Raw genomic sequence first — 21349 nt, 5'->3', positions numbered from 1 at the left:
CTGACAGGCAGCTCGACAATCACACAGTCTGCAGTTTCCGCCGCCGACCAATCACCCGCCACTCGCCGCCGATCGATCGCTCGCTTCAATCGCTGTACTGTGCGTGGACGTCAGGTCTCCGTCGCCTCTCAGAGCGCTATTGCAGCTGAATAGCGCTGTGCCTGTAATCTGACAGACACAGTTACCTGTGAAGTCTTTCTGAAAATTCGGGAGTATCATCCAGTATTACGAGCGAGGCATGTTTCTTAACAGTTATTTACCGCAGGAACGTGGAGTGGGAGTTTCTACATCTACATCTACATGGTTACTCTGCAATTCACACTTAAGTGCCTGGCAGAGGGTTCATCGAACCATTTTCGCCGCGGTGGCCGAGCGGTTCTAGGCGCTAAAGTCTGGAACCGCGCGACCGCTACGGTCGCAGGTTCGAATCATGAATCGGGCATGGATGTGTGTGATGTTCTTAGGTTAGTTAGGTTTAAGTAGTTCTAAGTTCTAGGGGACTATGACCACAGCAGTTAAGTCCCATAGTGCTCAGAGCAATTTGAACCATTTTTTAACCATTTTCATACTATTTCTCTACCATTCCAATCTCGAAGGGCGGGTGGGAAAAAGGAACACCTAAATCTTTCCGTTCGAACTCTGATTTCTCTTATTTTATTATGATGATCATTTCTCCCTATGTAGGTGGGTGTCAATAAAATGTTTTCGCATTCGGCAGAGAAAGTTGGTGATTGAAATTTCGTAAATAGATCTCGCCGCAAAGAAAAAACCGCCTTTGGTTCAGTAACTGCCACCCCAACTCGCGTATTATATCATTGAGACTCACACCCCTATTGCGCTATAACACGAAACGAGCTACCCTTCTTTGCACTTTTTCGACGTCCTCCGTCAATCCTACCTGGTAAGGAGCCCATCCGCGCAGCAATATTCCAGAAGAGGACGGACAAGTGTAATGCAGGCTGTCTCTTTTGTGAGTTTGTCGCATCTTCTAAGTGTTCTGCAAACAAAGCGTAGTCTTTGTTTTGCCTTCCCCTTTGCAATGTAAGTTGTTCGTAATTGTAATTCCTAGGTATTTAGTCGAATTGACAGCCCTTATATTTATGCGATTTATCGTATACCCAAAATTTATCGGGTTTCTTTTAGCACCCATGTGGATGACCTCGCACTTTTCTATCTTTAGTGCCAATTGCCGCTTTACGCACCATATAAAAGTTCTTTCTAGATCATTTTGTAATTGGAATTGATCGTCTAATGATTTTACTAGACGGTAAATTACAGCTTCCTCTGCAAACAATCTAAGGTGGCTGTTCATATTATCACCTAGATCATTTACGTAAATCAGGAACAGCAGAGGGCCTATGACACTACCTTGTGGAACGCCAGATATCACTTCTATTCTAATCGATGACTTACCGTCTGTCACTACGAACTGTGACTTCTATGAGAGGAAATCCAAATCCAGTCACACAACTGAGGCGATACTCCACATGCACGCAATTTGATTAATAGTCGCTTGTGAGAAACCGTATCAAAAGCCTTCTGGATATCTAGGAATATGGAGTCGATCTGAGATCCCTTGTCGACAGCACTCAATACTTCATGGGAATAAAGAGCTAGCTGTGTTGCACAAGAACGATATTTTCTGAATCGGTGTTGGTTATGTATCAAAAAGTAATTTTCTTCAAGGTGACTGATAATGTTCGAGTACGGTATATGCTCCAAAATCCTACTGCAAATTGAGGTCAGTGATGTTGGTCTGTAATTCAGTGGGTTACTCCTATTTCCTTTCTTGAATATTGGTGTGACCTGTGGTACTTTCCAGTCTTTAGGAACAGACCTCTCGGCAAGAGAGCGGTTGTATATGATTGCTAAGAAAGGGGCACTATTGTGTCTGCATACTCAGAAAGGAACCTTATTGGTACACCATCTGGACCGTAAGACGTGCCTTTCTTAAGTCGCAACACCTAAGATATCACGTTTAATGTAGTTTTGTTTGAAGTCAAAGAGATCAGTGAATGAAGTTGGTAACTTGATTTTGAACTAGTGTGACCTTTTTATTGAACAGTGCATAATTTCAGATCTTTCTTGGAACATAATACAAACAATTTTAATCTGGAGTTAAAGCCTACTACCTACTTTTATGCTGACAGCAAAGGATGCACATGCGACAGGAAGGAAGTTAATGAAAAAGTGTCGGTTCAGAAAAAAAAAACAAAAGATATGGCTATTTGATAAGACCAGAGAATACACTGAAGTAGTTAACAATTTGACATTATCTGTTAAGAATGAATTTGAACGTCATGAGCGAATATTACAAGAATTGCTGCTACAAAGAGCTACAGTCACTTACTTCTAGAAGTAATTATTTATTGTTAGTACTTGTTTCGGCCTCTTTCTGACGCATCTTCTATTCGATGCACAGAAAGTTTACTTTGTCGCTATTGCATCACTGTGCTGAGCAGTGCAGGTTGCTTCATGCATCGGTACAGGGTGTCACAGGAGAAAAGTCAATGGGACTTGATAGGAACGGTCATCCGAAGCAAGTAGTATTGTAAAATTGAGTTCTAAAATGCATATTTACGAGCTATGAGCACTACTTCATTTTCGATATTGTGAAACAAATCTCTTCAAGTTGTCTGCTCTCCATGTTTTGAGAGTCGGTAGTAAGGAAAAGGAGAAAAATGTCCAGTAAGCATGGGCTCTAAAAAGCATACAGTAAGAGCTATGAGCGCTTGTTCATCTTCGTCTATGTGAAGCACATGTTTGCTACTGAACAACTGCTCATAGTTCTAAAGGTTGACGAGGTGAGCACTAACCTTTTCGGACATGTCCTGACATCAACTTACTTCTTATTTGACGCTGAATACTACGAGCAGACAGAAGGAGTAGCCATGGGGAGTCCACTCTCACCTGTTGTCACAAATATGTACATGGAACATTTCGAGGAGGAAGCTATTGAATCAGCACATCTAAAACCCACCTGTTTCTTTAGATACCTGGATGATACCTTCGTTATCTCTCCTCGTGGAAGAGACAAACTGGCAGACTTCCTCACACATCTCAACTCCAGACACGAGAATAATAAGTTCACCATGGAGATTGAAACGGATGGGACGCTCCCTTTCCTAGATGTTTTAATTAGAAGACGAGCTGACGGCACTTTGGGCCACAGTGTGTATAGGAAGAAGACGCACACCGATTTGTACCTACATGCGGACAGCTGCCACCATCCGCCACAAAAGAATGGCGTGCTCAAAACTCTTGTATACAGAGCTCACACCGACAGGGACAATCTCCAACAAGAATTGGACCATCTGAAGACCGTGTTTCGGAGGAACGGTTACAAGGAAGGGCAAATTCGGAAGGCTCTACATCCCACACCTGCAGCACCGGCGGAAACTGAGGATGAACCTCAGGAGGAGGCGGCCTTGGCTATTATTCCATTTTGTGGGGCCATATCAGGAAAAAATTGGACGCATTTTTCGTAAACACCAAGTGAAAAACCGCTTCCGCCCTCCAAGCAAAACCAAGACCCTTCTTGGTAGTGTCAAGGACAACCTTGGTCTACGTTAATCAGGGGTTTATCAGATACCTTGCGAATTCGGTAGTGTACACGTAGGGCATACCATTCGTACCATTGAGGAGCGATGCCGAGAACATCAACGGCACATTACACTGCAGTAGCCCAATAAGTCGGCAATCGCTGAGCATTGCGTGTTGGAATTCCACAGCATGGATTATGACCAAACCAAAGTCCTGACACAGACTTCCAAATACGGGGACTGTGTCATCAACAGGAGCAATAGAGATCAGAGTAAGGAAGCCACAACTGAATCGTGACAGCAGTTACATCCTTAGCAAGGCGTGGGAACCCTCGATCACCCGGATTAAGAAGGAAAAGGATATTTCCAAGAGTGTACCGACTTCGGGGGAGGAGGGAGGAACAACAAGAGCGGTACCGGCAGACCCTCCTGAACGAGAAGACGTACGACGCAGCGCCCAGACGGCGTGAGAACGGACGCTGTACCTGGACGGCACACTCATACCTGGCTGTTCATCCGAAATTTATTTCGTCATAAAATACGCCTGGAGAAATTGAAGAATCACAAGTCCCATAGTGATTAAAACCATTTTTACATGCTCTGACAGGCCACATCACGGAGCGTAGCTTAAGGTATTCTACACCACTACTAATCATTTTATTTCCTGTTACACTCGCAAGCTGAATGAGGGAAAAACGACTAATTATATGCCAGCATATGTGTCGAAATTTCTCGTGTCTTATATTCGTGGTCCTTGCGCAAAATACATGTTGGTGGCAGCTTCAGATGCCGGTTGTCTAAATTTTCTCAGTAGCGTTGCTCGAAAATAACCTTGTCTCCCCTCCAAGGATTCTCATTTGCATTACCGAAGCATCTCCGTAATACCTGCGTGTTGTTCGAACAAATCTAGCAGCACACTTCCGAACTGCCTCAGTCTCTTCCTTTAATCAGAACTGGAACGGATCCCAAATATTCGAGCAGCATTCCTTTACACATTAACAATATTTTTTAAAAATTCTCCCAATAAACCGAAGTCGGCCTTCGTCTTTTCTATCCCAGCCTTCACATACTCGTTCCACTTCATTCCGCTTTGCAGCGCTACTCCCAGGTATTTAAACGATGTGACTGTGTGAATCAGCACACTTCTAACGCTGTATCCGAACACTACGGGTTTGTTTTTCCTGTTCATACGCTAACTTACGTTTTCTACATTCAGATCTTGCTGCCATTCATCTCACTAACTAGATATTCTAAGTTATCTTGTATCCTTGTATAGTCGTTCAACTGCGACACCTTTCTGTACAGTACAGCATCATCTGGAAACCACCGCAGATGGCTGCCCATCCTGTCCGTCAGATCAGTTCTGTACACAGAAAACAATAGGCGTCCTACCACACATCCCTGGAGCGATCCTGGCGATACCCTTGTCTCTGGTGAACACTCGCCGTCGCGGACATGAACGGGGTTCTATTAAGAAGTCTTCAGTTCATTCATTATTTTTATATGTCTGCAGATGGGTATATTCAGTCGCCAAATAACTTTTAAAATTCATGGGGAAACCTTCAGCTGTCATTTATTTTGCATAGTGACTATTATCAAGCTTCGCCGGCAGAAACGGCAGGTAAGTTGTACCATAGTTTGAACAATAGTAATTTGCTCTTTTAATCCCACCATTGGACGTAATAAGATTTCTCACAGTAATAACTGTGTAAGACAATCTTCGTCAAATTGATTTATCGTACTCACTTGTATTATTAGTTGTGGATGTCTACTTGCTTCTTGACGAAAATTATCGTATACAGTTATCACAGTGAGAATTTTTTTACATGCTATGCTCGGTTAAAAAGAGGAAACTACTTTTGTTGAAATTATAGTATAACTTTCCTGCCGTTTGTGCCAGCTAGGCTTGATAATGGTCACTGACCGAAACCAGTAGCGAATTGTGCAAAATAAGTGGCTGCTTAAGGTTTCCCCATGAATTTTAACAATCACTCATATTCCTTGGAACCTATCCCGTATGTCTGTACCTTCGTTAAAAGTCTGCAGTGCGTCACTATGCCAAATGCTTTTCGGAAATCTAGAAATATGGAATCTGCCTGTTGCCAACCATCCATTTTTCGCAATATAACATGTGAAACAAGGGCAAGCTGAGTTTCACACGAAAGATGCTTTAAAAAACCATGTTGATCCGTAGACATAAGCTTCTTGGTGGCTATGAAGTTTATGGTATTCGAACTCAGAATATGTTCTATAATTTTCCGTGAAGCCGATGTTAAGGGATACTGGTCAGTAATTTTTAGGAATCCGTTCTTTTACCCTTTTGTATACAGGAGTCTTCTATCTTTCTTTACAGTCGCTTTGGAGATGGCGCTGGGCGAAAGTTTCCCAATGAATGCAAGTTAAGTAACGGGCCAGAGCCGTAGAGTACGCTTGCTAAAACAGAACTGTGATTCCATCCGATACTGACGACTTATTTGTTTTCAACTCTTCCATTTGTTTCTCTACGCCAGGGATACTTATTACTATGTCGCCCATACGAGAGTCTGTGGTATGATCGAGCGACGGTATGCTTTTACGATTCTCCTATGCGAGGGATTTCTGCACGAACGATGTTTTGGTTCATTAGTATGGGGTCATGTAGTTCACGTTCAGCCTGCAGCACATTGTTGTGTCTAGGCAGCATATACATCGTGAGAATTATGAGATGTAAATTAGTTACAAACTACGCGGGTGCACACACTCTATTCGACACGTAAACCTTACTACAGGCATTTGGATTTAGGTTATGACATGTTGATATGCCTGCCATCATTGGCGATGATGTGGTGCAGACGAATAGCGAAATTCTTGATGGCCAGCAGAAGTGTCGAAACATCGATGCTGTCGGTGACCTCTTGAATGGCTGTTTTCACCGCAACAGTGGTTTCGCGGTATAAAACAGCACAAAAAGGAGTCGCATGTGTTCAGATCCAGAGAACATGGGGGCCAATCGAGGCTAATGCCAGTGGCCTCTGGGTACCCCCGAAGTAGTGAAGCAACTTAAATCACGTAATAAGAGCAAGTCTTCTGGTCCAGACTTTATACCAATTAGGTTCCTTTCGGAGTAAGGTGATGCACTTGCTCCATACTTAACAATTATATACAACCGTTCGCTCGACGAAAGATCCGGAACAAAAGACTGGAAAGTTGCACAGGTCACACCAATAATCAAGAAAGGTAGTAGGAGTAATCCACTAAATCACAGGCCCATATCATTAACGTCTATATGCAGCAGGATTTTAGAACATATATTGTCTTCGAACATTATGAATTACCTCGATGAAAACGGTCTATTGACACACAGTCAACATGGGTTTAGAAAACATCGTTCCTTCCACACAAGCGGGTCGCAGTGAAATTGCGTGGTTATGGAATATCGTGTCAGTTTTGTGACTGGATTTCTGTTAGAGAGGCCACAGTTCGTAGTAACTAACGGAAAGTCATCGAGTAAAACAGAAGTGATTTCTGGCGTTCCACAAGGTAGTGTTATAGGCCCTTTGCTGTTCCTTATCTATATAGACGATTTGGGAGACAATCTGAGCAGCCGTCTCCGGTTGTTTGCAGATGACGCTGTCGTTTATCGACTAATAAAGTCATCAGAAGACCAAAACAAACTGCAAAACGATTTATAAAAGATATCTGAATGGTACGAGAAGTGGCAGTTGACCCTAAATAACGAAAAGTGTGAGGTCATCCACATGAGTGCAAAAATGAACTCAAACTTCGGTTACACGATAAATCAGTCTAATCTAAAAGCTGTAAATTGAATTAAATACCTATGTATAACAATTACGAACAACTTAAATTGGAAGGAACACATAGAAAATGTTGTGGGGAAGGATACGCCAAGACTGCATTTTATTGTCAGGACACTTAGAAAATGTAACAGATCTACTAAGGAGACTACGCTTGTCCGTCCTGTTTTAGAATACTGCTGCGTGGTGTGGTATCGTTAGCAGATAGGACTGACGCAGTACATGGAAAAAGTTCAAAGAAAAGCAGCACGTTTTGTATTATCGCGAAATATGTGAGAGAGTGTGACGTAATTATACAGGATTTGGGCTGGACATCATTAAAAGAAAGGCGTTTTTCGTTGCGACGGAATCTTCTCACGAAATTCCAATCACCAGCTTTCTCCTCCGAATGCGAAAATATTTTGTTGACACCGACCTACATAGGGAGGAACGGTCACCAAGATAAAATAAGGGAAGATATAGGTGTTCATTCTTTCCGCGTGCTATACGAGATTGGAACAATAGAGAATTGTGAAGGTGGTTCGATGAACCCTCTGCCAGGCACTTAAGCGTGATTTTCAGAGTACCCATGTAGATGTAGATACCCCTGAGCCAGAATGCGGTCCCCAAAAAGTTTCTCCAGCACATCAAGCGCTCTCGTGCTTTGATGGGTTCAAGCTTCGTCTTGCATGGACCATATCTTGTCGAAATCAGGGTCACGTTGGATAATGAGGATAGAATCATCTTCCAGAACCTTCACGTACCATTCGGGGGTCACCGCGCCATCAAGGAATTTCGTACCGATTATTCCCTGACTGGACATTGCACATCACACAGTCACCCGTTGAAGGTGATCGCGAAATGCGGATTCTCATTCCCGCAAATGGCTCAATTATGCCTACTGACGAACCCATCCAAATGAAAGTGGTCTTCTTTGCTAAACCAAACAATGCATGTGGATAGTGATTCCACCCACGGCCAAACGTGTAGTTTGAACGTCCTAACGCAAGTCCTTCGGAATTTATGAAGATTTTATTTCATATAGTTCAAAACTGTCACCCTGTATTTTCATAGTCCATTTCTAGTTACCTCCCTAATTAGTTGTTAGCAGCCTGCTTCTAACTTCAATCTCAATACCGAAGATGGAATGAATGGTGATTGTAGAGTCCAGACATAAAACCGAGTTTCGATATTTTCTGAGTATGTAATCGCTATCGTCCTACTGTTCAGGTTTGAGAAATTCAGAGAATCAGCAGCTCCGGGAAGGGTCCGCTACAACACGAGTGCCCGTTATGACAGAAGTGTGCACAATGTGCAAACAGCTGTCTGGCACCTGGCGCTTGTAGCGCTTCTCTGCGGCGGAATGGAATTTACTGGCGCGCACGGCCGGCTCTCTGTGCCGGAGCAGAGCGCCGGCGAGAGCAAACGGGACGGCCGCATCGAATATTCACCGTGTTCGCGCAGCGCCCGCAGCGCAGCCATTGACACGCTTCCCAACTCCGCTGCAGTTTCGTGCAATTTTCGAGACAGTTGCCGGCAGGGTATCGCCGTGCAAATTTTTAATGAGCTGCATGCCGCCACTTCCCCTCGTTCGACGTAGCCCGCGCGTCGTCGAAGTAACAGAGGTAGAGAAATTCGCTTCGTCGCAGCAGTAACAACAATAGTTGAATAGGAGCAAGAATGGAGAGCAAAGTAATTGTCACCGTCTCATAAACGCAAACCAAGCGGAGCCCTTCTTTCCCGTTCCCTTACAAAAAACATTTAACTATTTCAATTAAAACTAGTCCACATTTCACAAAACTAAATGTATATTTCTGCTCGCCAGATACTACTACTAATAACTTTCTAGAAGGAAAAAAAATACTCACATCCCTTATTGGCCCCCGAAATTAAAAGTTCAAGTATAGACTGAATCTGACTTCAACCGACAATATTCCTGATTTTCTTCGGAATTATTATTTCACTCTTTTAGCACGAAAGACTGATGGGTCTCCCGTCGATCTCTTTTTCTCCTCCTCCTCTCTCTCTTCCCCAGCCTTGTCTTGTATTCTCGACGGTAGGAGTGTCCAACCTGGACACATTGGAAGAAGACGAGAATTTTTGCACCACACATAATATACTGAATACTCACAATAACCTCTAAGAAAAAAAAGAAGAAGAAGAAAATGGTTAAAATTGCTCTGAGCACTATAGGACTTAACTTCTGAGGTCATCAGTCCCCTAGAACTTAGAATTACTCAAACCTAACTAACCTAAGGACATCACACACATCAATGCCCGAGGCAGGATTCGAACCTCCGACCGTAGCGGTCGCGCAGTTCCAGACTGTAGCGTCTAGAACCGCTCGGCCATTCGGACCGGCAGAAGAAGAAAAAGAGAAAAAGATCGGTATGGACCAATGACAGAATAGCATCGTGTAGCGGGAGTTTCAAATCGAAATATTCATTTTGTCATAACTTTACTTAAACAGATACTTTTTATGTTTTATTTTTACTGATCGTGTGATAGGTGTTCACTTCTTGAGCCGCACCGCTACTGGCTTTCTGCCCCAAGCGGTCAGCGGGCCGCGAGTTGGACACACCTGCTGCCTACGAGGTCGGCATTGTTATACGGGTTGAAGCAATTTTACAAATTCAAAAATGTTCAAATGTTTGTGAAATCTTATGGGACTTAACTGCTAAGGTCATCAGTCCCTAAGCTTACACACTACTTAACGTAAATTACGCTACGGACAAACATACACACACACCCATGCCCGACGGAGGACTCGAACCTCCGCCGGGACCAGCCGCACAGTCCATGTCTGCAGCGCCTTATACCGCTCGGTTAATCGCGCGCGTCAAGAAATTTTAGTTGATGGTCATTTGTCCTGCGTGACGTCATCATTTCCTCCGCCCTGTTACAGTATCTGTGTACCCCAACTGTCTGTGTGCGAGAACGTTCGATTAAATGTTTGTGTAGCGGGTATCTAGGGCGCGATGTGGATACTACCCCGTTATTTACCTGCATGTGAGAAACCGCCTAAGAATCTCTCCCACGCTGCCATACTCACCAACCATCGTCTTTAATATGCGAAGCGGATTCTAGCCGGTGCATCCTTCCATCCACAAGTCCCGCAAAAGGTGGGTTATGCGTTCGGCTGTCCAGCTGAGTTACAGAGTAACTGCACTTCGTTTGTTTTATTATACACATTTATCTTTGTATCTGTGAGGTACTGAAAATATCTGCATTGCAGCACAAAGGTCGATACTACATGCGTTGACACGGATTGCAGATTATTTGCTTATTTACTGTCGTGAAGATGTTTTGAAACGAAGGTAGTTGGTCTACCACCAGGAGCCACGGGTTCCTTATACCCAAATACTCAGAACCTATACATGAAGCCAGCCGATATGAACGAGCGGTTCTAGGCGCTTCAGTCTGGAGCTGCGCGACCGCTACGGACTCAGGTTTAAATCCTGCCTCGGGTATGAACGTGTGTGATGTCCTTAGGTTAGTTAGGTTTAATTAGTTCTAAGTTCTAGAGGACTGATGACCTCAGATGTTAAGTCCCATAGTATTCAGAGCCATTTGAACCTATACATGAATAACCACAATTATTTTAGCGGCAGAATTCGGGTTCACCATACAAACACACACACACACACAAACTCAATCTATAGATGCGCAAGTGTAGCCTATTTCCGTCCAAATGTTTATTAGAGATTCGTGAATACATTTATGGTAAATCAGTCAAGAAATTATTGAAGTTTTTGATAACAACGTTTCTTCTTTATTTCCGTCCGATTGTTTGAGTTCGTGTAAAAATGGAAGTGACGAGAAGGAATTTCTCGAGATTTTTGGTAACAAAGTAAATAACAGTACAGATTGCCATTGATAGTGACCGGGTCAAATATCTCAGGAAATAAGCATCAAACGAAAAAACTGCAAAGAACGAAATTCGTCTAGCTTAAAGCGGGAAACCAGATGGCGTTATGGTTGGCCCGCTAGATGGCGCTACTATAGGTCAAACGAATATCAACTGCGTTTTTTTTAAATAGGAACCCCCATTTTTATTACATATTCTTGTAGTACGTAAAGACATATCCTACCGATGTTAGTACAAGATGTTTCACTGGATGACAGAATGGCGATGTATTTCCAACATGATGTATGTCCGGCACATAGGTCGCTGCGGTTGAAGCGGTATTGAATAGCAAATTTCATGACAGGTGGATTGATCGTCGTAGCACTATACCATGGCCCGCACGTTCACCGGATCTGACATCTCCGGATTTCTTTCTGTGGGGAAAGTTGAAGGATATTTGCTATCGTGATCCACCGACAACGCCTGACTACATTCGTCAGCGCATTCTCAACGCATGTACGAACATTACGGAAGGCGAACTACTCGCTGTTGAGAGGAATGTCGTTACACGTATTGCCAAATGCATTGAGGTTGACGGACATCATTTTGAGCATTTATTGCATTAATGTGGTATTTACAGGTAATCACGCTGTAACAGCACGCGTTCTCAGAAATGATAAGTTCACAACGGTTCATGTATCACATTGTAACAACCGAAATAAAATGTTCAAAAGTACCTACGTTGTGTATTTTAACTTAAAAAACCTATCTGTTACCAACTGTTCGTCTAAAACTGTGTGACTTATGTTTGTGACTATTACAGCGCCATCTACCACAAAGCGAAAAGAGTGGTCCAGCTAAAACGTTCATATTTCTTTACGTACTACTAGAATATGTCATAAAAGTGGTGGTTCCTATTTAGAAAAAACGCAGTTGATATCCGTTTGACCTATGGCAGCGCCATCTAGCGGGCGAACCATAGCTCCATCTGGTTTCCTCCTACAAGCTTGACAAGTTTCGTTCTATGTAGTTATTTGGTTTGACCCTTATTTCGTGAGACATTTGGCCCGGTAACGATCAATGGTCACCCTGTATACACTAGAGCTTGCTAATCTGGACATTCCTTACACATATGTGTGCCGCATTAGCCGAAGTGCTGAATTACTGAGAGTATCTTAAACTTAGCTTAAACACATGACGACTATACTTTACTAAATCCAAATAGACATCCATTTTCCAAGAAAACTGAACACTTGAGTGTGTACATAAACAGTAGTATCACTCATTATGAAACGTGCCCCAAATTTTTAGCTGCCGCAATGATGATACGCGGCAGCAGTACGTTTTGCCACGAAACCGCCTCACTTGCGTTACATCGGTACCGAATGTACCCCGTTGTTACAAGAGGGAGATGTCTGCTGTTTCAGTGCCAGCATTGCGAGATAGACTACCTGATCAAAAGTATCCGACCCACCAAAAACATACCTATTTCACATTAGGTGCATTGCGCTGCCACCTACTGCCTGGTTCTCCATATCAGCGACCTAAGTAGTCATTAGACATCGTGAGAGAGCAGAACTTGCCGCTCCGCAGATCTCACCGACTTCGAACGTGGTCAGGTGACTGGGTGTCACTGGTGTCATACGTCTGTACGCGAGATGTCCACACTCCTAAACATCCACAGGTCCACTGTTTCCGATGTGATAGTGAACCGAAAACGTGAAGGGACACATACAGATCAAAAGCGTACAGGCCGGCCTCGTCTGTTGACTGAAAGAGACTGCCGACAGTTGAAGAGGGTCGTAATGTGTAATCGGCAGACATGTATCCAGACCGTCCCACAGGAAAATCAAACTGCATCGGGATACACTGCAAGTACTATGACAGTTATGTGGGAGATGAGAAAACTTGGATTTCATGGTCGAACGGCTGCTCAGAAGCCACACATCACACCGGTAAATGCCTCGCTTGGTGTAGGATTGTAAACATTGGACGGTTGAACAGTGGAAAAACGTCGTGTTGAGTGACGAATCACGGTACACAATGTGGCAATCCGATGGCAGGGTGTGAGTATGGTGAATGCCCGGTGAACGTCATCTGCCGGTGTGTGTAGTGCCAACAGTAAAATTCGGAGGCGGTGGTGTTATGGTGTGGCCGTGTTTTTCATGGAGGGGGCTTGCACGCCTTGTTGTTTTGAGTGTCTCTATTAGAGCACAGGCCTACATTGCTGTTTTAAGCACCTTCTTGCTTCCCACTGTTGAAGAGCAATTCGGGGATGGTGATTGTATCTTTCAACACAATTGAGCACCTACTCATAATGAACGGCCTGTGGTGGAATGGTTACCCGACAGTAACATCCTTGTAATGGACTGGCCTGTACAGATAACTGCACAGATCCTGATTAGCGGGAGTTCGGTGCATGTCAGTCAAAGGAAAAAGAGACAGAAAGAAATAAGTAGAAAACTGTTTACTATTTCAAAAGTAGTCGCCTTGGCTGTTAAAGTATTTATTCCACTAAGAGGTAAGACGGTGAACGCCTTCATAGAAAAATGTTTGCAGTTGTCTACGGAACCGTGGTTGTACCTAGGAGCGCATTTCTTCGTCTGAAGCCACGGCCACAAATGTCTTTCTTCAGGCCCCCAAAATATAGAAATCACGTAGGATGGAATAGGAATTGTATGGAGGAAGTGTACGCCTGCGAAGGAGGTAGCTTACTGAACGCTCATAAATCAATAGCTGAGAATTGCTCGTCAGTGTGAAACCTTGCCAGGTATGACTGATACAAAAACAGAGAACATCCAAAGAAGAGGGACGTATTCTTTTGCTAAACGGGAGACGGTCATGGAGACGCTCAACCAGTTCAGTGGCAGACGTTGTAAGGAGACACTTTGCATCGCACCATGATTCTTCCGTTGAAATTACGAGAGTGTGCGTTCCTAGTAAAGTCAACATATATATTGTCTCCTCCTAGCCGGCCGGAGTGGCCGAGCGGTTGTAGGCGCTTCAGTCTGGAACCGCGCGACCGCTACGGTTGCAGATTCGAATCCTGCCTCGTGCATGGATGTGTGTGAGGTCCTTAGGTTAGTTAGGTTTAAATAGTTCTAAGTTCTTGGAGACTGATGACCTCAGCTGTTAAGTCCCATAGTGCTCAGGGCCTTTTTTCTCCTCCTACATACATCTCTCGCTGTACATACAAGGTGATTCATCTGCCCTACCGAAGTCCTTTTACGCAACCCGCCAACAAATCAAAGCGTGGGATTTTCATATTCTCTCGCTCCCTGCGCGTTAACTATTAACCCTACAGAAAAATGAACAAGACCCTTTTCTAGGAAATTTAATTTGGTTAAATTTTGTATGGGGATATGTTTTCGCTGGAAGCCGCGATTTTTGAGTTATTCAAGAGAAACGTATAAAAGTGATCTTCAAACGCATTTCTACCCCTAAACTCATCCTTCACCTGACAGTATTTCTAGTGTGTTGTTCGTGGCACTTCCTCCTTCCACTGTATGAAAATTTACGCCTACACGAATTACTCCCGGTATTCGACGTTTCTTTGGTGTCAGTTGATTGGGAGATTACGCCACCAGCATAGATGGCTACTTCGTTAAAATTATTTACTTAACCACGCCCGTGAAAGTAATGAAGAAAAACGTCTTTTGTAAACGTTACACTAAAACTAATTATCTTTACTGCTTAGAAGCAGAGTAGTTTCGCAGCCAGCAGGCCTGACGTGTAATTATTTACTTTACATATTTAAAATTCGCAAAATTGTTAGATTTACAATTTGTAATTGCTCGACTAAGCCTTGGCGTAATAAGGCTAGTCTACGTAGACCAAAAAAGGTCGAAAGAGGGAAATAATTCGTGCAGTCGCAAATTTTTGTACAGTGGCAGAAGGAAATGTCATAAACATCATACTGGAAATTCTGACTGCTGGGAACTGCGGGTGGTGGTAGGAGTGTGTTTGCAGGTCACTTTTTTACTTTTTTCTTGTATAACGCGAAAACTACGGAATCTTGCGAGCACGTATCCTAGTACGTAATTTAAATATAAAAATTTCCTGCTGGAAGGTCTTCCTCTTTTGTTTCTGTGGGTCTAATAGATTGCGCTTAGAGAGAGAGAATATAAAAATCTCGCGCGTGATTTATGATGGTCAGATATAACTTTGCGGGTTGCATAAAACGACATCGACAGAGACAGCTGAATTACCGTGTTTGTCTCGCATTAAGTCTGCGAAGGTGAAATTAGAGAGATTCGAGCTCAGACGCAGGCTTACCAACAGTCGTTCTTCCTGCGAGCCTTTCTCACTGGAACAGGAATGGGGGGAAGTCAAAGAGCGACACAAAGTATCCTCTGCCTCACACAGTAAGGTAGTTTGCTAAGTATATACGTAGACACGGTGCAGCATAACAAAAGCCAAGTTTCAGGATTCTGCACACCAGTGATTGATTCGTTCTCGACTCTACAAGTTGTAGTAAATGGGGTCATTAGTAATACTTCATAGAAAATTTCCTTCTTCATGGAACTCCAAACGCTGTAACTCAACAGCACAATACTTGGCCGCAAGGGGCGAGTAATGTGCAAGCCCTCTTAGAAGAGCAATTGATAACAGTTACTGCCTTTGCCCGGGCGTTGGGCTCACATCCCCACCCCCCACCCGTAGCCCATTACAGTTGTCTGGGACGTTGTAGAAGGCCAAATTAATGGCCAGTTCTCCACTATCCACAGTTAGTGCTTTGTGAAATGGCGTAGAGACCACATGGAGAGCGATTCCCCAGCAACATACAGCACGCCATCAGATTTAGAAATTGTGACTGCAGTGCATGGTGGAGTCACAAAAATAAAGTTTGCAAAGAAAAAACAACATTAGCAGTATATTGTAGATTTTACCAATATTAGCTACTTTTCGCAAAACAGTATAGCTTTGGTAGTAGATTTACTTTGATGTTAATGTTTACGTTGTACTCTGAAGGTGTTTGATAACATTTCCGCAGTGCCGCCTAATAAACAAAATAAAATCGTACGGAATATCAGAACAGCTTTGAGATTTGAATGGAGTTTCTACCAGAAACAACACAGCACTCCATTCTTATGAGAAATACGGATGTTCTTTGGTAGGAAAATTATTAAAGTTCTGGAAACGAATATGAATACGACTTCAAATTGGTACATTTTAGAATATTAAAGCGAAATATTTTCACTGCTCCAAAACAGAAAACAAAGAAATAAGGCGCAGAATAATTCGAACTGAAAATTTTGGTTTATGTTCCCGTATATTCCACAAATTTCAAGTGAATCGCCGGACTTCCTGAAGGTTCTTCCAACGGATCTGTGTGGTATCTGCCTTCCCTATTATTATTTTTATGAGGTCGTTCTACTATAAATAGCTCCGAAGTATATTCCCAGATGTCTAATGAATGAGACGGTTTGTGATGGTTGTTTGGCAACCGTGTAATCAAACAATGAGGGGATATTTTACCGACTTACAAGTGCTTATAAACACGCTCAGTTGCCAATAACTGCACCATACATCGATCCCCTGCAGGTTTGTCTTCACTCCGCTATAATTTTCTATTGCTGTGGCTTCTCTACATACAACAAGATCGTCTGCGAACAGTCTGGTGGAGCTTCCAACTTATCCACTATGTTATTTATAAATGTATCGAAAAGTGACGGTCCTGTAAAATTCCCTATGGGTACGCCCGAGTTTACTTTTGCATCAGAAAATTTCTTTTAAGAATGGGGTGATCTGTTGTTTCTGGTAGGAAATCCAATCAAATCGCAAAGCTGTTCTGGTATTCCGTACGATTGTATTTTGTTTATTAGGCGGCAGTGCGGAAATGTACCAAACACTTTTCTAAAGTCCACCTGAGTCCCCGGTACCTGCTGCCTTCAGGATCTCATGAGTGAACCAGGTTTCGTAGAGTCGATTACAGAACTGCAGGAAGATCTGCAGCGAATTGACGCATGGTGCATGGAATGGCAATTCAATCTCAATGTTGACAAGTGTAATGTGCTGCGAATACATAGAAAGATAGATCCCTTATCATTTAGCTACAAAGTAGCAGGTCAGCAACTGGAAGCAGTTAACTTCATAAATTATCTCGGAGTACGCATTAGGAGTGATTTAAAATGGAATGATATATAGTTGATGCTAGACTGAGATTCATTGGAAGAATCCTAAGGAAATGCAATCTGAAAACAAAGGAAGTAGGTTACAGTACGCTTATTCGCCCACTGCTTGAATACTGCTCAGCAGTGTGGGATCCGTACTATATAGGGTTGATAGAAGAGATATAGAAGATCCAACGGAGAGCAGTCCGCTTCGTTATAGGATCATTTAGCAATCGCGAAAGCGTTACGGTGATAAACTCTAGTGGAAGACTCTGCAGGAGAGACGCTCAGTAGCTCGGTATGGGCTTTTGTTAAAGTTTCGAGACCATACCTTCACCGAAGAGTCAAGTAGTATATTGCTCCCTCCTACGTATATCTCGCGAAGAGACAATGAGGATAAAATCAGAGAGATTAGAGCACACACAGAAGCATACCGACAATCCTCCTTTACACGAACAATACGAGACTGGAACAGAAGGGAGAACTCATAGAGGTACTCAGGGTACCCTCCGCCACACACCGTTAGGTGACTTGCGGAGTATGGATGTAGATGTAGATTCATGCTGATTCCTATAATGGAGATTTTCGGTCTCTACAAAGGACATAATACGGGCGCATATTCCTGGTTCCAAAACTGTGTAACAGACTGAACTGCAGGCTTCCACACTTTCTTACAGTGTGCGGCTACCAGTGGAAGACAGACTGAAACTTGGTCGCCAGGAAACACTGTATTTTGCTGCCAGCAGCAGTTTTGTCGTGCCCACCATAGCCTGCGGCGTTTACGGCATCTGCAAGCCGACACAAGCCATCAGGCCAGACGTCAGCAGATGGCGTCGACGCACACAGCGTTTCACCCCAACCAATACTGTAGGTGGACGACCCATCATGGTTATGCAGGCAAAGCGAGTGTTCCTGTGCTGTGTGATACTAACGAGGGAAACTCGCCATCTCACCCCCATCAGATTTAGTGGTACGAGAGCGCAGTAGACAACCTACAAAAACTGAACACAGATCAAGCACGAAAACAGGAAGAAGGTGTACTGAACTGTGGGTAAAAAGCAAAATAGAAACAGTGAACGGTCAAAGAACAAGAAGTGTAATATAGAGTAGCCGCGAAGAAAAACGGCGTTATGGTTAAGTGGTTACGTTGTTGGGACTACCAAGCGAGCGAGTCGTGTTCGAACCTTCCTCGTCGCAAATTGTTTTTCTTTCTTCACTGTTCGCTTTATCCAAATTTGTGTCTGTGTCGTGGTGTAACGTCCGTCTGCAACAGCGTGGTGTGTGGCAGGGACCTATAATGACAGTTGCTTCTGCAGAACTACCCTGTAAGCAGCCGAAAGGAAGTGGCTTTCGAAAGGGAACCGCGAACATCTGATGACAAGGCGACAAGTCAACCGAACACTCCATCAGATAACAGGTCTGTATCATACACGGCGTTAGTGGCAATAGGCCTACATGTGTCATATGATAGGAACCTCTCATTGGCGCACCGAATTTGTACGCCAGGTAAGTGGGTGAGAATGTAATCACTCCCAATGAAATGATAAAAAACCCAACAATTTCACAATCACACAGTTTCTCTGTATGTTTTCAACGTGTTTGAAGGTGCATTCGGATTTGGAAGTCTTGACTCTTAAATTCCTTTGTTACAACATAGCTCATACCCTTTTATTTGTCGGTTCCATTTCTGTGAGACGTCCTCTCACTATCCATATACCCCATGACTCATATTCTACAATCAACATATAGTAAGACAAGGGCCAAGACTACAGAAGGAGTACGAACTTTTCAATGACCGGACGGAAAGTTCGTAATGTGGTGATAAAAAATTAATGAGAGAAAGGAGTTTTGTACATGGCTCGCCCGCTTGGCAGTCCAACACTATTATTACCACTTACCTGCGCCGCCGTTGTTGCTTCAAGCTGTTCTTTATTGGACTTCTTGTTCTTGAACAGTTCACAGCCGGTCGCACTGGCCGAGTGGTTCTAGAGGCTATAGTCTGGAACCGCGCGACCGCTACGGTCGCAGGTTTGAATCCTGCCTCTGGCATGGATGTGTGTGATGTCCTTAGGTTACTTAGGTTTAAGTAGTTCTGAGTTCTAGGGGGCTGATGACTTCAGAAGTTAAGTCCCATAGTGCTCAGAGCCACTTTGAACTGTTCACTGTTTCTATTTTGCTTCTTTTTCACAGTACAGTACATCTTCTTCCTGTTTTCATACTTGATGTGTTTTTTTGACAGGCTATCCATTGGGCTATTTTACCACTAAATCTAAGAGGGGGGAGGAGGGGGGGGGCGATGGGGAGTTCCTTGTAAGTATTCCAACACACGCTTGCTGCTGCATACGACCTTACCGTAGCTGCACGCCGTGTACGATCCAACGTGCCACGGGTTGTGCAGGGCGCAATCATGTGCTGATGTTCCATCCTTGTCAGTGTCGAGGGGCGCCGACACTCACTTTCACTCTGACATCTGACGCCTCTTTACTCCCTGACCTTGTCTTTCAAGGAAAGTGATGCTGACCTTCCTAATCACACAAGAGAGTCTGCTGCTGGACCTAGGTTTACCACAGGCCCCATAAACCTTACTTATTTTGGAATATTGTTCTACCTATATTCCAAGTATGAATTTACTTGGGCCTTTATTTCTAGATACTGTAAGTACGTAACGTTACTTTACTTGCTGGAATGCATCGTTTCTGAAAGCAAAGCGTTTCGAAAAATAAATTAAGTAATATATATGAACTGCATGAAGTGGTAAAGGTTTTGTGCAAACTGATACGAGACCTCACGTAAACAGAACAACAAGAGTTTCAGTAGACGTAATGCATGCCAAGAACTATGGAGGCCCCATAATACATGTGCCACTGTCGCTTTCATACCGGAGGCGCGTTGGTTATCAGACAGCATGAAAAGAGACGCGAATTTGATTATATATGATAAAGGAAAACTTTCCCCAAATCAAGACCTGTTTTAAGAAATTAAGTTCGAAGAAATTCACGAGCATTAACTCAAATCCTAAGTTAAAATTTATACATCGTATCACGTTGTAGCAGAACAGTCACAATGATTATATTCTTATAAAAGCACATTTTAAATTTAAGCCTTGCAAAAGCTTAAGAAATTTAGAAATACATCATGAAACACTTTAACCTGTTTTGAAATTACTCTTTAGTGAACCACCAGATTCGTCCAAATATCATTTTCCAATACAGCCAGAGATACAAATCGATTAAATGACGCCGAAAAAGTGCCGCAATGTCAAGAAGTCGAGTGGTATCTTTACAGGATATATACACTCCTGGAAATTGAAATAAGAACACCGTGAATTCATTGTCCCAGGAAGGGCAAAATTTATTGACACATTCCTGGGGTCAGATACATCACATGATTACACTGACAGAACCACAGGCACATAGACACAGGCAACAGAGCATGCACAATGTCGGCACTAGTACAGTGTATATACACCTTTCGCAGAAATGCAGGCTGCTATTCTCCCATGGAGACGATCGTAGAGATGCTGGATGTGGTCCTGTGGAACGGCTTGCCATGCCATTTCCACCTGGCGCCTCAGTTGGACCAGCGTTCGTGCTGGACGTGCAGACCGCGTGAGACGACGCTTCATCCAGTCCCAAACATGCTCAATGGGGGACAGATCCGGCCTCCCGCATGCCCACTATACGCCCTCGCTCAAAGTCCGTCAACTGCACATACGGTTCACGTCCAAGCTGTCGCGGCATGCTACCAGTGTTAAAGACTGCGATGGAGCTCCGTATGCCACGGCAAACTGGCTGACACTGACGTCGGCGGTGCACAAATGCTGCGCAGCTAGCGCCATTCGACGGCCAACATCGCGGTTCCTGGTGTGTCCGCTGTGCCGTGCGTGTGATCATTGCTTGCACAGCCCTCTCGCAGTGTCCGGAGCAAGTATGGTGGGTCTGACACACCGGTGTCAATGTGTTCTTTTTTCCATTTCCAGGAGTGTATTACAGAACGTATAAACACCATAATCTAACAACGGACGTGATTTGAAACGTTTTAGATATTTATATGTGTAGACTGACGAGATTCACA

Source organism: Schistocerca gregaria, chromosome 5, assembly GCF_023897955.1.
Source record: "Schistocerca gregaria isolate iqSchGreg1 chromosome 5, iqSchGreg1.2, whole genome shotgun sequence".
NCBI classification, from domain to species: domain Eukaryota; kingdom Metazoa; phylum Arthropoda; class Insecta; order Orthoptera; family Acrididae; genus Schistocerca; species Schistocerca gregaria.
Note: the sequence above shows the minus strand (reverse complement) of the source record.